Source organism: Battus philenor, unplaced genomic scaffold (assembly GCF_028537555.1).
Source record: "Battus philenor isolate CCGP_79_NKW_IND1 unplaced genomic scaffold, ilBatPhil1.0.hap1 SCAF_24, whole genome shotgun sequence".
Lineage (NCBI taxonomy): Eukaryota > Metazoa > Arthropoda > Insecta > Lepidoptera > Papilionidae > Battus > Battus philenor.
Genome location: NW_027181687.1, coordinates 10,355,874 through 10,375,226, shown reverse-complemented (window position 1 = coordinate 10,375,226; position 19,353 = coordinate 10,355,874).

The following is a 19,353-nucleotide window of genomic DNA, read 5'->3' as shown; positions in this document are numbered from 1 at the left end:
TTCTGACTTCGGCGGAACGAAACTACTCAACCACCGAGCGTGAAGCTCTTGCAGTTGTGTGGGCAGTCGAGAAGTTTCGCGGCTACATCGATGGTTATCCCGTGCGCGTCGCCAGCGACCACCAGCCCCTGAAGTGGTTACTAACCTTGAAGTCTCCTGCAGGTAGATTGGTCCGTTGGGCTATGAAGTTGCAGTCTTTCGATCTCCAAGTGGACTACACCCCAGGAAAGGCAAACGTCATCGCAGATTCGCTCAGTCGACCGCCATGCGTTGAGGAGGCTCGAGATGCTTGTGGCGTCTGTACGGTGGTGGTTGAAACGCCACGATGGGAGGCAACCGCTCTTCGTGAAGATCAGCTCGCAGATCCTGAAATCGCGAAGATTATCCTGGGCCTGGAGGGAAAGGAAGAAGTGGAGATTTGTAGGTGGACAGATAGAGGTTATCATATGTCAAAGGGGATACTTTACCGATATACGGAAGCAGAAACGGAAGAACCGCAGCTTGTTGTACCAGTCAACCGTCGGAAGGAAGTGATGGTTGAATGTCACGACGCTGCAACAGCTGGTCACGGTGGTGTTGATAGGACTTTGCATCGTATTACCCAGCGGTTCTATTTTCCTGGAATGCGTCGTTTTGTAGCGGGGTATCTCAAATCTTGTACTGAATGTCAGCGTTACAAGCCTTCGAATGAGAAGCCTTCAGGCTTGTTGCAGACTCCAGTACCCGCACAGCGCTTCGAAGTTGTAGCAGTAGATTTGTTCGGTCCACTTCCTAAGGGTCCCAAGGGTGAACGTTGGGTCCTTATTGTCGAAGACACCGCCAGTAAGTGGGTAGAGCTGTTTGCGCTTACTGAAGCTACTGCTGAAGCTTGTGCTAAGATCTTGATAGAGGAGGTTTTCCTTCGTTTTGGTGTTCCTAGGCGATTAATTTCTGACAATGGTGTCCAATTCGTCGCCGATGTTATGCAGAAAGCTATGTTTGTTTTGGGTGTTAAGCAGAATCTGGTGCCCCTGTATCATCCAGAAGCGAATCCTGTGGAGAGGAAGAACAGGGACCTTAAGGTGCAAATGGCTATCCTCGTGGAAAATCACCATCAAAAATGGCCTGAAGCTCTGCCATTTATTCGTTTCGCTTTAAACACATCGTTGACAAAAGCAACCCAACAGACTCCTGCATACCTGACTTTTGCTCGCGAACTTCGCTCACCAATTGCAGCTCAGACGGACTTGCGTGCAGTTGTCGAAGCGGAGAACTACGTGCCGCAAATCACACCTTATCTGCTAAGACTCGAAGATACTCTCCAGTCCAGCAAAGAAAGTATTGAACACCAACAAGACCTCCGCAAAGCTATTAAAGATAAAATTCGTAAAAGTGACAGTCTCGACGTCGGCGACCTCGTATTGATGAAAACGCACGTTCTCAGCAACTCTGCAAAAGGAGTCAGCGCTAAGTTCGTACCTAAACGAGACGGGCCTTACGTCGTTCAGAAGAAAGTTAGCCCAACTACGTACCTGTTAGCGTTTCCTGATAAGTCCGACATTACCATTGGGAAGTATCATGTCTCTGACTTAAGACGCTATCATTCGCGAGAGGGTGAATGCACTGAGATTCCTGAGCCTGTGGCTCCAAAACGTCCTCGCGGCCGACCGCGAAAGCTTGTGTCGGTTTGACCAGTTGTGAGGTCACTGGTCCTGGTCAAAAGGGGGAGTATGTAATAATATTGCTATATAAAAAAGCCGCCAGATGTGAAAGTTCCCGCGGACGTCGTCACAACGCTCAACCTTTTGTTTGTCTCGCCCACTCGTCTCGCTCACTCGCACGGCGTGCACGATACGCGCTCTTGCTTGTTCTTGGCAGGTAGCCAAGACGCGCAGCACGTGCGCCCGCGGCCGTTGGAGTTCCGGGGAGTCGGATTTGAGCCATGGTTCGATGCGCAACCGCGCGTAGGCGAATTATTCATTTTCCGCGCACAAATTGTTTTAATAATTAAATAAACGTGTTTCCACATCACAAAATCAATTTTTATGTTGTCGGGAGCTGTCAAATTTTACAACCGGGAAAAATATTTTTGAAGTAATTAATTCATATCTAGAAAAAACAAATGTCTCTTGGAATTTTTGTATTGGAATTTGCACAGATGGTGCACCCTCAATGACCGGGCATATTAAAGGATTTGTATCTTATGTAAAAGAATTGAATCAAAATATAATAGTTACACATTGTTTTTTGCATAGAGAAGCTCTTATAACAAAGTTCCTGTCACCAGATTTAAAGATAGTTTTGGAGCAATGTGTTAAAATGGTAAATTACATAAAATCAAGACCATTGAAAAACAGATTATTCAAGGAACTATGTAAAGCAATGGAGTCCAAGTATGAATCTTTGCTACTCCATACTGAAGTAAGATGGCTATCCAGAGGAAAAGTCTTATCTCGGGTTTTAAAATTAAAAAAGGAAATGAAAGCTTTTTTTGAACAAAATAATAATATTGAATTTGTTGAAATATTAGAAGATTTAACATGGACAACGAAACTTGCTTATTTGTCAGATATTTTTGTCATTTTTAACAGTATTAATTCAAGTATGCAAGGTTCAAATGAAAATATTTTAAATTCAACTGATAAGTTGGTGGGGTTAAAAAGACAAATTTCTTTATGGAAAAAGAAAGCCCAAGAAGGTAATTTAGAAAAGTTCGAATCAGTTCCTAAAGACGGGTATAAAATTATTAAACAAATTGTTCTTGATCATTTGACAACATTAGAGGAGAGAATTGTTTATTATTTCCCGGAATTGGATATTAATAAGTTTGATTGGGTTCGTAACCCATTTCTAATTACGGACACTGCTGTATTTGAGTTAACTTTAAATGAAGAAGAAGAGCTTATTTTGCTTTCAACTAATCGAGATTTAATTTTAAAACATTCTGAAGAATCACTTAATACATTTTGGATAAAAATCAGATGCATCTATCCACTTTTATCTAGAAAAGCTTTAAATATTCTATTACAATTTTCCACATCTTATTTGTGCGAATTCGGATTTTCAGCATTAGCCAATATTAAAACTAAAAAAAGATCAAGGTTGTTAAATGTAGAAGACGATATGAGAGTAGCATTGTCATTTTTACGACCAAATATAAATGAAATTATCGAAAAACATCAAGCTCAAATTTCTCATTAAAGTAGTTTAGTTAATTAGCTTTTAATTTTATATCGTTAAGAAAACTGGCCATTTTGTTGTATTTTTAGATTATTTACATATAATACAATTTTTATGGTTCTTTTTATTCAGTTTGTCATGCCAACAAAAAAACTTCTGTTGGTTTTTTTTCTTTATGTGCCGCCAGATTTCAGAATAGTTAAAAATGTGCCGCAGGTGAAAAAAGGTTGAGAACCACTGACCTAGAGCCTAATAAGCCCGTCGGACCATACCTGGACCGGATCGGCTTGGTCGTGGAGGACACCGCCGGTATCGCAGCCGCCGCGATTGCGGCAGTCTCGGCGTCCCAGGAGGAAGACTGCGCCTCCTGTATCGAAGCTGCCTCCAGTGACGGGACCGCCTCAGGCAGCGTCGGCGGCCACGACTAAGAGCACCTGGGCTGAGGTCGCCCGAAAACCCAGGACGGCGCCACGACCCGTGCCTCGTCCGGGTGCTAAACAGCCTGCCGCACCCAGGAGCCGCGGGACCAAGATGGCGAAACGAGCTCCCACTACGGCGGCTGTGACGGTGACGCTGCCGGAAGGCTCCACTTCCACCTACGCGGAGGTAGTAAGGGCGGCGAAGGCAAAAATACGGCTGGCGGACCACGGCATCGAGGCTCAGCGCCAAAAACGTGCCGTGACTGGAGACTAACTCTTGGAGATCAGTGGAGAGGATTGTGGCCGAAAAGCAGATGACCTCGCGGCGAGGATGCGCGAGGTCCTTCGCGATGTGGCAGTCAAGATCGGCTGCCCCGTCAAAACAAGCGAGATTCGCTTGAGGGACCTTGACGACGCCGTCAGTTCGGGCGAGGTTGCGGAAGCGGTGGCAGAGGCAGGCGGTTGATCGGTGGACGACGTCAAGGTCGGGGATGTCCACCGAACAAACACGAGCATGGGCGTGCGTGCGTGTGGGCTAGGGTTCGGTGAGGGTGGCACCCCTGGAACCCAGGCCCATGCACTGCTTCCGGTGCCTGGAGTAGGGACAAGTCGGCACCAGGTGTTCCAACTGTCTGAAGTCTGGGCACAAGGTAAGAGAGTGCGTGTCATCCGCACTCAAATGCCCTTTGTGCTCGGACCTTGGGTTGCCCTCCAACCATCGGTTGGGTAAGAGGTGCGGCCCAACGACGGGTAAAGGCAGGAGGAGTAAAAGTCTTCGCCTGCGACGACGTCTCGACCGTCTCGAAAATAGGTTTTCGGAAAGTTTTATTTTTAATATTCTTTAAAGTAGACGTCTCAAGGAATGTCTAATGCAGGTTATGAAGAAATCGAAATGAAGCATTCACATTTTTTTCTATTAAAACTTCACTTAGAAGTTGTATCTTCAAATAAAGTCGATTATTTAGAGAAAAGATCCATAAGATTACATGCTGACCGTTTCGTTATTCTAAAACAAACCTGTAAGTGTTAAATATACCCTAACCGACACAATTAGAGGAACAGAAAAAAAGTAGATTTTTTTTTATAATTTGTAAATCTAGACAAATAGTTGTTATTGACGTGTAAGTAACCCTTAATCAAATATTGGGAAATTATTTCCCACATGCCACTACTGTAATTTTTTTGTTTTATTTCGTTTTTGGCAACTCTAATCAGTACCAACCTTAGGGAAAAATAATCGTACAGAATATTTTAATTTTATTTATTTGCAACATTTTGTCTTAAGGCGCGAACTGTCATTGTATGTCAATGTCAAAAACACAGTTTGAAATATTTTGTGAAAAAACCGTTTCAAACGGAAGATTTAAAAGTTTTTGAAGAAAAAAATCTGGAAGTGCATAAACACAATAATCTTGTAAACTAGACTTGTTTTCTGAATGTTTCTTACGGTTTTTGGGCTCGCAGCATTGATATTTGTTGTATTTTCTTAGGTTTAATTATGTGGGAAATTATTTCCCATTGTTTGTTCCTGCATTTGAAAAATACCAATTTCTATATATACAATAAATAATTTGTCTGTTGCACTATATAAGTACCTAAACAGGTATAGTTACTTATAATTTTATCTAACTTACACAAAATTGTCAGCGAGTAACTCATATATGGAGCTTTCTCGAGAGTTATGACTGCGTTTGTGTGATTTCTCACTTGATTTTTATAACTATTATATTTTAAAACTATTTGTACTGCTCAGACCACCAAGTTAGTTTAGACTTCCTTTTATTTGTTTTAACTATTTAAATATGGACGCTAAAAAGTTACAAAAAGTTCTACCAAAGAAAAAATTGGAGAAGGTGGTGCAAAATTTAGACAACTTGTCTGATTTATCAGCCTCAGATTTTGAAGATGACTCATGCTATGTCAATAGCATTCATTCTCCATCCGATACTTACCTCAATCAGCTTGACGATAACCTAATTGAACAACGTCTTGAATGTATCTTCGGCTTCGAATCGAATGAAGATAAACAAGAAACGCCTACTATACAAGCCCAACAGATTTCAACGGATGCCTTACTGACAGCCTTAGGAGAAACATCTCATATCACAAACTCACTAACAACAGACAGCCCTTTGCTAACTTACTTAGATACAGAAAATGACGAATGTTATATACAACTTCAAGACATTCACGCATTTGAAGTTCAGCAAGACTTAAATGTCATTGACGTTCCCATGGAAGAGTTTTTGGCAGATGATGAACAGACTGAAACTAACAACGAAATACGCAGAGATCGTTCTAAGCCAAGAGTATGGGAGACAAAATCCGAAACCCATGATATTCCCGTTTTTGAAAAACGTTTTAAACCCAAGGCGAATGACACGCACAAAACTTCACCACTAAGTATTTTTGAACGGCTTTTTCCTGATGAACTGATTGTTATAATTGTGGAACAAACAAATAGATACGCATATCAGAAAAATAGCAACAATTGGCAACCAGTAACTCAACAAGATATTAAGGCGTATCTAGGAGTTTTAATCCTCATGGGCTTAAATCCTCTGCCGGACATGGAACTGTACTAGTCTTCAGATCCTTTTTATTACAACAAGGAATTTGCCCAGGTTTTCCCAATCATAAGATTTAAAAAAATTACGGAAAATCTCCACTTAAATGATAATGAAATGGAACCACCAAGAGGCTCTTCTGAATACGACAAATTATATAAACTGAGACCCCTCCTCACAGAACTGAACAAGGTTTATCAGAGAGAAGCATTTAATTCTGAAGTACAATCAATTGATGAATGTATGGTGAAGTTTAAAGGTCGAAGTTCGTTAAAGCAATATATGCCGAAAAAGCCCATCAAGAGAGGATTTAAAGTCTGGGCAAGGTGCGATGCAAAAACCGGGTACTTGTAACAATTTGAAGTTTATACTGGAAAAGGCGACAGCACGGAAAATGAAGGATTAGGATACAATGTTGTCATGAAACTCTGCAGTAGTGTACCAAAAAATACTTTAGTCGCATTTGATAACTTTTTTACAAGTTGTAATCTTATGGAAGATCTTTATGATAAAAAGATTTATGCAGTAGGGACAGTCAGATGCAATAGAAAAGATCTACCTGATATAATAAAGAAAAAGCAACCAAAACCATTGCGATTGGAAAAACATCAGTTTGCAGCTGTTACTGCAGAGCCAATCACAGCCATTAAATGGCTTGATACGAAAGAAGTCGCTATACTTACGACAGCCCATCAGCCACTAGATACAATGCTTGTAAAGAGGACCCAAAAGGATGGTTCTAGAGCAGACATTCTTTGCCCGAAAGCAATTGCTTCGTATACACTTAGCATGGGTGGAGTTGATCTATTCGATCATTTTAGATTATCGTATCCAATAAGCCGTAAATCACGAAAATACTGGATGAGACTTTTCTTTTTTTTGTTCGATGCATCCATAATAAATGCATATATTACCTACAACTATACACATGTTGCGACCCTTCACGGACACCGAGAATTTAGGTTACGCCTAGCACGTGCCCTAATAGATAATCACACAACACGGAAAGGTAAAGCACAAACAGGTGTACTTTTTAAAAAAGATAAGAAAGGGGGTAGGTTTGGCGTGCCAGACGAAATTCGTTTATTGAATGTGGGCATACACTTGCCAGAAGAGACTAATACTTACAAAAGGTGTCGCTTTTGCAGTACCAAACAGAAAGAACAGAGAACAAAAATACAATGTTCCGCCTGTGGAGTAGCTTTGTGTGCTAAAAATTGCTTCAAAACCTTTCACACTGTTCCACCTCAATAATATTATTTTTCTAAGTAATTAAGTTTCAGTTTATATTAAAACTATATATCATTCCTAACGTTGTTGTTTCATTTTATAACTTTATTCACTCATATTACAGTATTTTTTTCAATTTTATTATATAAGACAAAAAAGAAACAAGTAAAGTAGGAGCAACTTACATGTATAGAACTTGTAGTAAAAATATATCAAAAGTTGAGAGCTATTCCGGATAATGGGAAATAATTTCCCACTGCAAAACCCCCATTTCCCCCCTTTTTATAAAAAAAGGAGTTGTTTTTCGAAATCTACGGCACCCACTTACCTAAAAGCCGTGACCAGATTTCAAATTACTCGAAAAATAAAGTTTGTTTGATTAAGGGTTAAAATTGAAAATGAATATTATGCTCGAGGTGGGACTCTGTATAATGATATAGACGAACAGATCATACCAGTAGGCGACAGTTCCAGTGAATCTGAAGATGTAGAAATGGAGAAACTTCCTTGTGCTGGATCTTCAGGACAAATTTCAGGAGTTGAATACCTCGATTCTGATTTTGACTATGATTAATTAAAAAATATTATCATAGACTGTTTTTTTTTTCAAATGAAGTACCAAAATTTATTAATCGAAATATATAGAGATACCATGTAAAAAACAGTGGCGCCCTCCTTTTTTCACGGCTTTCTTGACAGACTGTACGTCGCAATTGAGTAGCAATGTACGTCGCATAAGAGTAGCGCCGCGGCGGCGAAAAGATACACCACGCTACTCAACAAACCGCGACAAATTCGGACTTATACACAGATGTACGCAATTTAGCCCATCACAATATTGCCGTAAATTTTTCAACAGGGCCAAATATATTAAAAATTTTTGTTCAAGCGTTCGCAGACGACATTGTACTGGTCTTCACGGGGCAGATCGCTCAGGATAGCTCGAGTAAGGCAAATAAGGCTCTCGCCCATATTCATGAATGAGGAGTCAGAAATAAGCTTAGGTTCGCACAACACAAGACAAAGGTGATGGCGCTAACCAATAAGCTTAAAAACCACATTACCACATGTTATGTAGTCTATGGACATCATTATTATCTGTGACGATAAGCAATACAAGAGACGTAATTCATTGCCTAATTGTAATATTATTTATCTGGTATGGCAGATTGAAGTATGACTGCGAAATGACAATGGGCGTTGACATACAGAGGAACACCATCTCTTCTATCGTAGAGGACGCCCAGAGCCGTAACGTATTTCTCGAATTTGCGACAAAAATAATCAAAAGTGCCATCAAAGAAAATAAAAGCAGTCAATAACAAAATTAAACGTAAATAGACAATAGATACTACCTGCCGAAAACAGTATAAGCCACTGTAAAATAAATAGAGTAAGTAGAAAGTAAGTAAATTTGTACAAATTTAGATTGCATTGTAAACGTAAGAAAAGTATATATAGGAATTAACATAAATATAGAAATAGGTCCGTCATATCATATAAGCATAGATTAAGCAAAATACATTGTTAATAAGATAAGAGATAACTAGCATTGTACAAATAAAAATAGATATTATATTAGCGTAAAATAACAATAGAAAGTAAGATAATGTATAACTTTAAGATTTCCATTGTAACAGAGCCGACGGTGGGGGGTTTTAGTCAGTAAAAGTCTGACACTGCCTGGGCCCTCCATTCCCAGGCGTCCGATGAGGATTAACCCCCCCCCCCCCCGTCTAGAAATTGTTAACTAGAATTAAAAAGCTCTGACCATGTTAGAGGTACCTTTGTATTGTATAAAAAAAAATATTATTTATCTAATACCCTGCCAAGCCAACCCAACTTTAAGACATGCATAACATGGTGTCAGAAGTTTATCTACGTCCCACGACATAGTCAGCCAAGAATTAAGTCATCAACAGTCGTCGCACGTTGTAATCCAAAATGTCAGATCCTATACTTCAGCCTACACGGGCTCCTAACGCCCCTTCAGCAACATTCAGTCTAAACGTCAATTCTCCTAATATGCCTCAGGCTTGGAAGAATTTCGCCATGGCCTTCAAAATTTACATGACTGCGAATAACCTCGACAACGAGCCAGATACAAGAAAAGTCGCCATTTTGTTGAACACAATAGGCACAGACGAAATTACACCTAGGCAGCTCGCGCAACCTAAAAACAGAAATAAAAGAGCAGGTGTTATTAGCCATTAATAGGCTCTACGAATTGTTTAAGGAGGCGGAGCTCGCACATAGAGAGAGAACCCAGGACCCAAAAGGGGGTCCAGTAGAGCAGCCGGCGAGCGGGGCGAAACGGGTGGAAGCAGTAGTGAAGGATCCACCCGCAAACCCCCTGCCGGCGAGCCAGTGCGAGCTCCTTAAGAAATTAGACAGCCACGCGAGACTCCTTGAAGCCAATACCAAAGAATTGGAGGGCTTGAGGGAGTCTCTCGTGGCTGCAAAAGTACAAGAAAAAGTGAAGCCTCCCGGCACGTACGCGAGCGTGGCGGCCGGCCCGGCAAAAAGACCGCCACCGGGGTGCGAACCTAAGCACTCGGTGGCGGTCTCGTCGGGGACCGACACGGGCGAGCAGGTCCTGGGCAAGATCAGGAAAGCTCTTAACGCCACCCAGACCGGCATAAGGGTCGACCGGATCCGCAGGGTGCGGGACGGTCGGGTCATCCTGGGCTGCGGCTCAGAGGTCGAGCTGGAGAGGGTGCGTGAGGGGCTGAGGAGGGCAGGCAAAGACCTGAGCCTTGCAGAGGTCAAAAACAAGGACCCACTGGTGCTGCTCAGAGACGTAATGGCCTATAATACTAACGAAGAAATAGTAAAGGCCATTAAGACCCAAAATAAACACCTGCTGGTCGGCGTCTCTGAGGAGGATCAGAGGGCGGAGGTAAGGTTCAGGAGGAGGGCGCGAAATGTGCAGACGATCCATGTGGTCATGCGCGTGTCGCCTGCGCTCTGGGGACGGCTGACGGCTGCGGGCTACATGCACGTGGACCTCCAGCGAGTGCGGGTGCATGATCACTCCCCGCTAGTCCAGTGCACTCGGTGCCTAGGTTACGGCCACACCAAACGGCATTGCACAGAGAGCGAAGACCGGTGCAGCCATTGTGGTGGCCGGCACCTACGCGCCGAGTGTCCGGATCGGCAAGCCGGGAAACCTCCCGCCTGCCGGAACTGCCGACTAGTTAAGGCAGACCGGTGGGACCACGGCGCATTTGACGAAGACTGTCCTGTGCGGAGAAAGTGGGACACCATAGCACGGGCGTCCGTAGCCTATTGCTAAGGGCGCCCAGGTGACCCACCGCACTCTCCGCGCAGGGCACCACCAGTACCGCGTGGCGCAGCTTAACCTGCAAAGGTCCGAGCTCGCTACTGCCGAGCTGATATGCGAAGCGCCGAAGAGAGGCTGGGCGTTCGCATTGGTCCAGGAGCCGTATATCGGCGCTATTGGCGAGATGAGGCACTACCCAGGGACAAGGGTGGTACAATGTGTCGCGCGAGGCAACGGTGAGGTTGTCAAGGCGGCCATTGTGCTATTCGACGACACCATCGATATCACTCAATGTCCCCAACTCACGTCTGGCAACGTTGCCGTGGCCAGGCTGAGGACTGGGGCTTGGGAGATAGGGGTGGTGTCCGTCTACCTGGAGCCTAATACGCCCGTCGGACCATACCTGGACCGGATCGGCTCGGCCGTGGAGGGCCTGGGGACTGCCAACGTGGTGCTGGGTGGCGACGTCAATGCGCATAACACCTGGTGGGGTAGCCGGTCCACGGACCGAAGGGGGGAGGAGGTCGCAGCCGCCCTCGACCAACTGGGGGTGCACGTGTTGAACCAGGGGTCTGAGCCGACGTTTGATACGTATCGGGGCGGTAAGCATTACTCCAGTCGCGTCGACATTACTGCTTGCTCGACCACCCTGCTCGACCGAGCGGTGGGCTGGAGCCTCGTGGACGACATATCCTCGTCGGATCACAGGGCAATTGTGTTCAATCTGAAGCTTGACAGGTCCCGAGGCACGGACGTCAAGCGGACCACACGGCAGTACACTACCCGTAGGGCAGACTGGGGCGAGTTCCATCGAACTGTCGCCCGGCTGCTATCGGATCGCTGCCTGACGTCTGCCGAGGTGAATCAAATCACCGAGGAGGGGGCGTTGGACAGCATGGTCGGTCGGTACGTGGAAACCGTGAGGAACGCTTGCGAGTTGGTCCTGCCGAAGGTCTCCAAGCGGAAGAGGACAGAATTGCCCTGGTGGTCCGAACAGCTCTCTCTCCTCAAGGCGGATGTCTTGAGGAAGAAGAGAAGGATCAGGGCCGCGAGGCCGGCTCGTAAGGAGCTGGTCTGGCGCGAGTACTGCGACGCGAAGGAGGCATACCGCCTTGAGGCGAGGCGCGCTCAGACCCATAGCTGGAAGCGTTTCTGTGAGAAGCAGGATCGCGAGACCATGTGGGACGGGATCCACCGTGTGATGCGTCGCACGGAGGTGAGGCGAGAGGACGTCCCCCTCGTCCAGTCAGGTAAAGTGCTGGACGCAGCGGGATCAGCCAGGTTGCTGGCGGAGGTTTTCTTCCCGGAGGACGACCCCGGGAAGGACAATGCGGACCACAGAACTGTAAGAGCTAAAGCCGATGAAGTCAATTCGGGGGACCATGACGGAACATGCGATCCCCCGTTTACGATGGAGGAGCTCCGATGGTCCGTATCGACCTTCAACGCCAAGAAGGCACCTGGCTCTGACGGACTCACCGCGGACATCTGCCGAGCGGCCGTTGCCGTGGACCCCGTTCTGTACCTCGCGCTCTCCAACCGGTGTCTCGCGCTTTCCCACTTCCCCACGAGATGGAAGGAGGCAGTGGTCGTAGCGTTGCGGAAGCCGGACAAGGAGGACTACACGCACCCGAAATCCTACAGGCCCATCGGACTCTTGCCGATTCTCGGCAAGGTCCTAGAGAAAATGATGGTCCGAAGGATCCGGTGGTACACTGCACCGTATATCAGTAGCCACCAATACGGCTTCATGCCGCAGAGGTGTACCGAAGACTCCCTGTATGACCTGATCCAGCATCTGCGAACTCGGCTGAAGGAGAAGGAGATCGCAGTGCTGGTATCATTGGACATAGAGGGAGCCTTCGATAACGCCTGGTGGCCTGCTATACGGTGCAGACTGGCAGAAACTCGCTGCCCCGCGAATCTGCGGCGCCTTGTCGACAGCTATTTTAGCGATCGCAAGGTGTCCGTACGGTACGCGGGGGCAGAGTGGGCCAGAGAGACCACCAAGGGGTGCGTGCAGGGATCCGTAGGCGGCCCAACCTTCTGGACCCTCCTCATCAACCCTCTCCTGGAGGAGGTGGCAAAGACCGGGACACACTGCCAGGCGTTCGCAGATGACGTCGTGCTGGTCTTCTCGGGGCAGAAGGCCCAGGACATCTCGAGTCGGGCCAATGCCGTTCTCGCCCGTGTTCATGAATGGGGGGTCAGGAACAAGCTGAGGTTCGCACCACACAAAACAAAGGTGATGGTGCTAACCAACAAGCTGAAGTTCGACTACCCATTACTGAACATGGGAGGTGAGCCGCTTGGCCGGACTGGGGAGGTCCGGATACTTGGCCTCACAGTTGACGATAGGCTCACGTTCAACAGTCACGTGAAGAACGTGAGCAAGAAGGCACAGGGCCTCTATCGTCAGCTGTGCAGGGCTGCGAAGGTATCTTGGGGTCTAAACTCGGAGGTGATCAGAACGATGTATCTGGCGGTGCTGGAACCGACGATTTTGTATGCAGCGAGTGCATGGGCGCCGGCGGCTAGGAAGCTGCTGGTCCGCAGGCAGTTGGACGCGGTCCAGCGGGGCTTCGCGCAGAAGATCGCGAGGACCCACAGGACCGCGTCCCTGCACTCGGCCCTTATACTTGCCGGGTTGCTTCCTCTGGACCTTCGGGTCCAAGAAGCAGCCCGCTTATTTGAAATAAGAAAGGGTCATTCCCGGCAGGTGGTAGGGGACCGAGACCTGGAGGTACCGGTCAGCTACCTGAGACTACCGCACCCGTCTGGTCAAGTTGGTGTGGAGTTCTCCTGTCTGGGGGAAAGTGCGGAGGAAGTCCGACTTGCCACCGCGGCTGCCGACTTGGTAATTTATACCGACGGCAGCCGCATAGAGGATAAGGTGGGTGCGGCGTTCTGCGTCAAGCGGGGCGCCGCAGAGCTGTACACAAAAAAGCTCAAGTTGGGCAACTTCTGCACCGTATACCAGGCAGAGCTGCTGGCTCTAGCTGAGGCAACAGGGTACGCGGCCGGCGAGTCAGCGCAAGCCTGCGCCATATTGAGCGACTCGCGGTCCGCCCTCGAAACTGTCGCAAGATCGGACACCCTCCACCCCTTAGCGTTAAGAGTGAAGGAGAATGTGATGAAAGTGAGAGAAAAAGGGAAGGATGTAAGGTTGTATTGGGTGAAAGCGCACGCGGGGATGGAGGGGAACGAGAGGGCGGACCAGCTTGCCAAGGAAGCGGCCCTGAAGAGTAAAAGACGACCAGAATATGAGAGATGCCCTGTTTCATTCGTCAAGCGGCAACTGAGACAGGAGTCGCTGGACGAATGGAACAGGAGGTATGTAGAAGGAACGACGGCTTCGGTAACGAGGATATTTTTCCCGGACGCCGCCTCAGCTTACTGCGTGCTCCGCAGCATCGAGGTGGACGCGGTCTCGGCCCAGCTCTTCACGGGGCACGGGGGGTTCTCTGAGTACCTTTATAGGTTTAAGCTCAAGGAGGACCCCTCGTGCTTCTGTGAACCGGGCGTGGGCCAGACCGTGATCCACCTTGTGGCCCGGTGTCCCGCATTCGGGGGACTCCGGTACGACTTCGAGTGCCGGTCTGGCGTGCAAATCAAGGAGGACTCGATTGCCTCCCTGATAGGCGGGGAATTCAAAAATTCATTCTTAACCCTCTGTAAAGAAATAGTCAAAAAAGCCACAAGCATAAACAAAACGCAAACATAATAAACAAATAGAAAATAGAAAATAAAGTGACAAATGAAACATAAATCTGTGATAAATGAAAAATAATTATAGAGTAAGAAATTTATTGTAAAATATTAATAAATTGTTATTATTGTAAAATAAAAAAAGGAAACACAAAAATACAAAATGGAATTAGTAATAAGAAAAGAGGAAAGAATGAAAGTTGAATAGAGCGAATGAGAAAGAAAGATGAATTGTTGAATGAAAGATAGAAAACAGACTGAAAGAAATGATAATGTAAAGAAAGAAAGACGAGTAAGAAAATAAAAACGTATGTGAAAAATATTGTTTAAAAGGTCCCTGTCCTAAAAATCAGATAGGGGTACGAGAGGCCCCCAATAGCGGGGGTCATAAAAAAAAAAAAAAAAAAAAAAAAAAAAAAATAGGCACAGACGCCCTGCAAATTTTTTACTCCTTCGATATTGACATGGCTAATATCACATGCGAAGACTTAATTCTTCGATTTGAGAATTATTTTCTATCAAAAGTGAACATTTCTATGGAACGTCACAAGCTTTTTAATAGAAAACAAGGGCCCCACGAAGACATAGAATCATACGCAACTGACTAAAAGAACATTAGTTTGCAATGTAATCTCGGTTCAATGTGTGACGATCTTCTAAAAGATATTTTTTCATGGAACCTAAACTCCAGTTGCGCGTACATAAAAGAGAAAATTCTACTGGAGGCCGAAAACTTTTGAAGAAACGGTTTCACTTGCTAAGGTGATGCATAACACCTCATTACTGAATATGGGAGGTGAGCCACTTGGTCATATAAGGGAAGTCTGAAAACCGGGCCTCACAATTGGCGATAAACTGACGTTTAACAACCACGTCAAAAATGTTTGTAGGAAGGCAGAGGACCTCTATCGTCAATTGTGCCGGGCCGTGAAGGTGTCTTGGGGCCTGAACTCCGAGGTGATCAGGGCAATGTTTCTGGCAGTGTTGAAGCCTATAATATTGTATGGACCGAGTGCATGGGCGCCGGCAGCCAGGAAGTTGATGGTACGCCGACAGCTCGCGGTGCAGCGGGGGTTCGCGCGAAAATTCGCAAACACCCACCGGACCGCTTCACTGCACTCTGCCCTAATACTCGCCGGGCTACTCCCCTTAGACCTCAGGGTTCAGGAGGCTGCAGAGCTGTTCGCGATAAAGCGCGGGCACTCCCGGCGGGTAATAGGCGACCGAGAACTGGAGACACCTGAAAGCTTCCCGAGACTACCACATCCGTCGTTCAAGTTGGTGTCGAGTTCTCATGTGGTGGTTCTATCTGTCTGGCAATTTACACCGACGACAGCCGCATAGTCGACAAAGTGGGTGCGGCGTTTTGCGTCTCGCCGTACAGCTGAAGACCAAAAAATCTGCTGGATAACATCTACACTGTATACTAGGCAGAGCTGCTGGCTTTGATGTATGCGACAGGGCATGCAGCCAGTAGATCGCGAAAGATAGCGATTTTCAGCGACTCACGGTCCGCCCTAGAAACGATCGCAAAATCTGACACCCTCCAACCCTTAACGTGCAGAATAAAAGAGAATGTCATGAATGCGAGAAAGAAAGGTAAGGAAATAAAATTGTAATGGCTGAAAGCGCACGCAGGCACCGAGGGCAACGAGAGGGCGGACCAACTGGCTGAGGATGCGGCCCTGAAATGTAAAAAGAGACCGGAGTACGAGAGGTGCCCCATTTCATTTGTCGAGCGACAGCTTAGGACACGCTTGACGAATGGAATAGAAAGTACGCGCACGTAGTTCGCGGACGCGAACGTAGCGTATGGCGTTCCCAGAGAAATTCAGACTGACAGTCTTGAATCTTTGAATTGACGAACACCGAGTGGGTCAGCACAGACCAGAGGGGAGGGGTCGTGGCGGCAGCACTTGACCAACCGGAGCTCCATCTGCTGAATTAATTTCCAGGCTGTATCAACACCGACATGAGCGGGAAGCACTTCTCCATTCGCCTGGACCTAACCGCTCTTCTCAAGTGGTTGAAGGGTTTAGAGCCTCACGGATAATGTAACATCTTCCGAGCACAGGGCGATTGTGCACCATTTGGAACCTATGAGGTCCCAAGGCAAGGACGTCAGGCGGACCACACGGAAATACGCTACCCATAGGACAGGCTGGAACGAGTTCAATCGAGCTCTAGCACGGCTGCTGACTGACCGCGGCCTGGCGCCTACAGAGGTGAATGAGATCAACGAAAAGGGGGCGTTGGTCAGCTTGGTTGCTAAGTATGGGGATACCGTGGGGAAGCCTGGGAGTTGCCAAAGGTCGTCAAGCGGAAAAAGGCACAGTTGCCTTGCTAGACGGAAAAGCTCACTCTTCTAAAATTAGATGTGAGAAAAATAAATTATGTAAGCGAAGACCCGGATGTGGCTGGTTTAAAGTGCTTCGAACATTGGGAAAAAAACGCTGACACAAGTGTATAACATCCCAGGGGGATAACATTGAAGGGGACAAAATAGATATTCACGAATAAATAAATAATTTTTCAAAATACACAAAATTTGCGATACTTTTTGAACACACCTCGTACATGTTCCATCTTATCAGCAGAGAAATCCCAAGCCACTCTCTGTCCCTAATGCTCGCAGCAACTATCGAAATAACTAAAACCTTGAACTTAGACATCGGTCTACATCGGTGCTTGATGCACACCTGTGAAACCTTTAGAAAATTTTAACGACGAATTATCGTCCATACAGTTACACCAAAACCCGGAAATTAAAGCTTACACGGATGCGGATATCCGTTTTAAATTGTAACTCAACAACCGGAATTGCAACTTATATAACGCAGTATGCATCCTTAGTGCTGGCCTGTGCCGGGTGCATCACCAGAGGGTCCACTGCGATGACTTCTCTCCGTTAATCCAGTGTCATTCGTGTCTACAGTTCGGGCACAAGTGTCAATGCTCAGGCGGGCTGTGCGCTTTGCTGCAAAATTAAATCCGCGTTAATTTGCATTGTCAGTGTGATATCTAATGTTTTATTTCAAGTTACGGCTTAACCACGCCCACAGAGATTATCCGTACAAGATGGATACGGGACAGTGCATCCGGGAAAGATCTCAACTGATAGTACAGTCTCGAAAATAGGTTTTCTTTTGAATATTCTTTAAAGTAGACGTCTCAAGAAATGTCCAATACACTTTATGAAGAAATCGAAATGAAGCATTCACATTTTTTCCAATAAAACTACACTTTGTAGTTCTATCTTCAAATAAAGTCGATTATTTAGAGAAATGATTCGTAAGATTATATGCTGACAGTTTCGGTATTCTTAAACAAACCTGTAACTGTTTAACAATACATAGAAGAAAGCGAATCACTACCTGTCATCTACAAAAGCGAAGTTGTTGTGAGGAGTATTCAATGACTTAAATCTAGTCTAAATCTCTTAGTTGAACTAAAACTAGCCGAACTAGTGTTTTTTTTTTTTGTAAAAATTCATCATGGTTAAACATGTGAGATTAAACCAAAACTAGCGTCAACTGGCGTACCTTCGAGTTTAAATTCTAGTATACTGTTAGACACTGTGTGCAGCGAGTGCTTGAGGTGGTCTAGCGCGGCTTCGCGCAGAAGATTGCGAAAACCCACAGGACCGCTTCACTGCACCCGGACCTAATATTTGCAGAGACTGCCCTTGAACCTCTAGATCCAGGATTCAGCAGAGCTGTTCGCGATTAAACGCGGCGATTCCCGGCTGGTAATAAGGTGAGCGAGAACTGGAGTAATCAGAGAGCTTTTTGAGACTACCACACCCGTTTGTCGGGAAATAGTTTACTAGACGATCATCCCTTAGACGTACTACATAACTGTAACAAGGATTACGGGTGGTCGTGTTGGAGCAGTTATAAATAATATACGGTGGTATGAAAACTATATTTTACGAGCAGGTGAATGTTTCCTCTGCTCCATTATCACGAATTTACCAACATTCTCACTCAAATCACTCATCTACTACGCAAAATCACATATAACTTACGTGTACGCTAAGCAGTTGGCGCTTATCAGCCTTTCACATACGTGATTGGTCACGTGACCTTGAGTAGTAGTGGGGGAGGGGGGGTTATAAATAGCGGACGGAACTCACTCGGGGTTTAGCATTGGTCGGTCTAACATCTCCCTGATGCCCCGTAGAGTATACCGCACGCGCATTAATCAGCGGGAAGTTATTTGGTTGTATTGACTACAAGACTACAGCTGCATAGCGGAAATAGCTAGACATTAGTTCCTTTCTTAGTTCGGATGAACTTCCGCGAAGTAACGCCCGTTCTGTGTTAAAAATTATTACAAAAATGCCGATTCGGGCGTTATTGTTCGACGTTTATTTCGCTTTCACTATGGATTGCATGACTTAAAACAGTGTCCGAGTGAAAGTTTGATTAGGGCGTGGGTCAGAAAGTTCGAGGCTACCGGTTTGATCCTCAATCAGAAGCCTAAGGGGCCCAAAACGACAACAAGGTCAGAGGAAAACATAAACGAAGTCGGAGCTTCCGTAATTCGCAATCCTGGGCAATCAATTCGCAAGCGATCAGCAGAGCTCTCTGTATCAAGAACGACTTTGCGTCGAATCTTGAAGAAAGATTTAAAATTGCACCCCTATAAACTTCAACTAATGCAAGATTTGAAGGGAAGTCCGGATACTAGGCCTCACAATTGACGATAGGCTCACGTTCAACAGTCACGTGAAGAACGTAAGCAAAAAGGCACAGGGCCTCTATCGTCAGCTGTGCAGGGCTGCGAAGGTATCTTGGGGTCTGAACTCGGAGGTGATCAGAGCGATATATCTGGCGGTGCTGGAGCCGACAATTTTGTATGCAGCGAGTGCATGGGCGCCGGCGGCTAGGAAGCTGCTGGTCCGCAGGCAGTTGGACGCGGTCCAGCGGGGCTTCGCGCAGAAGATCGCGAGGACCCACAGGACCGCGTCCCTGCACTCGGCCCT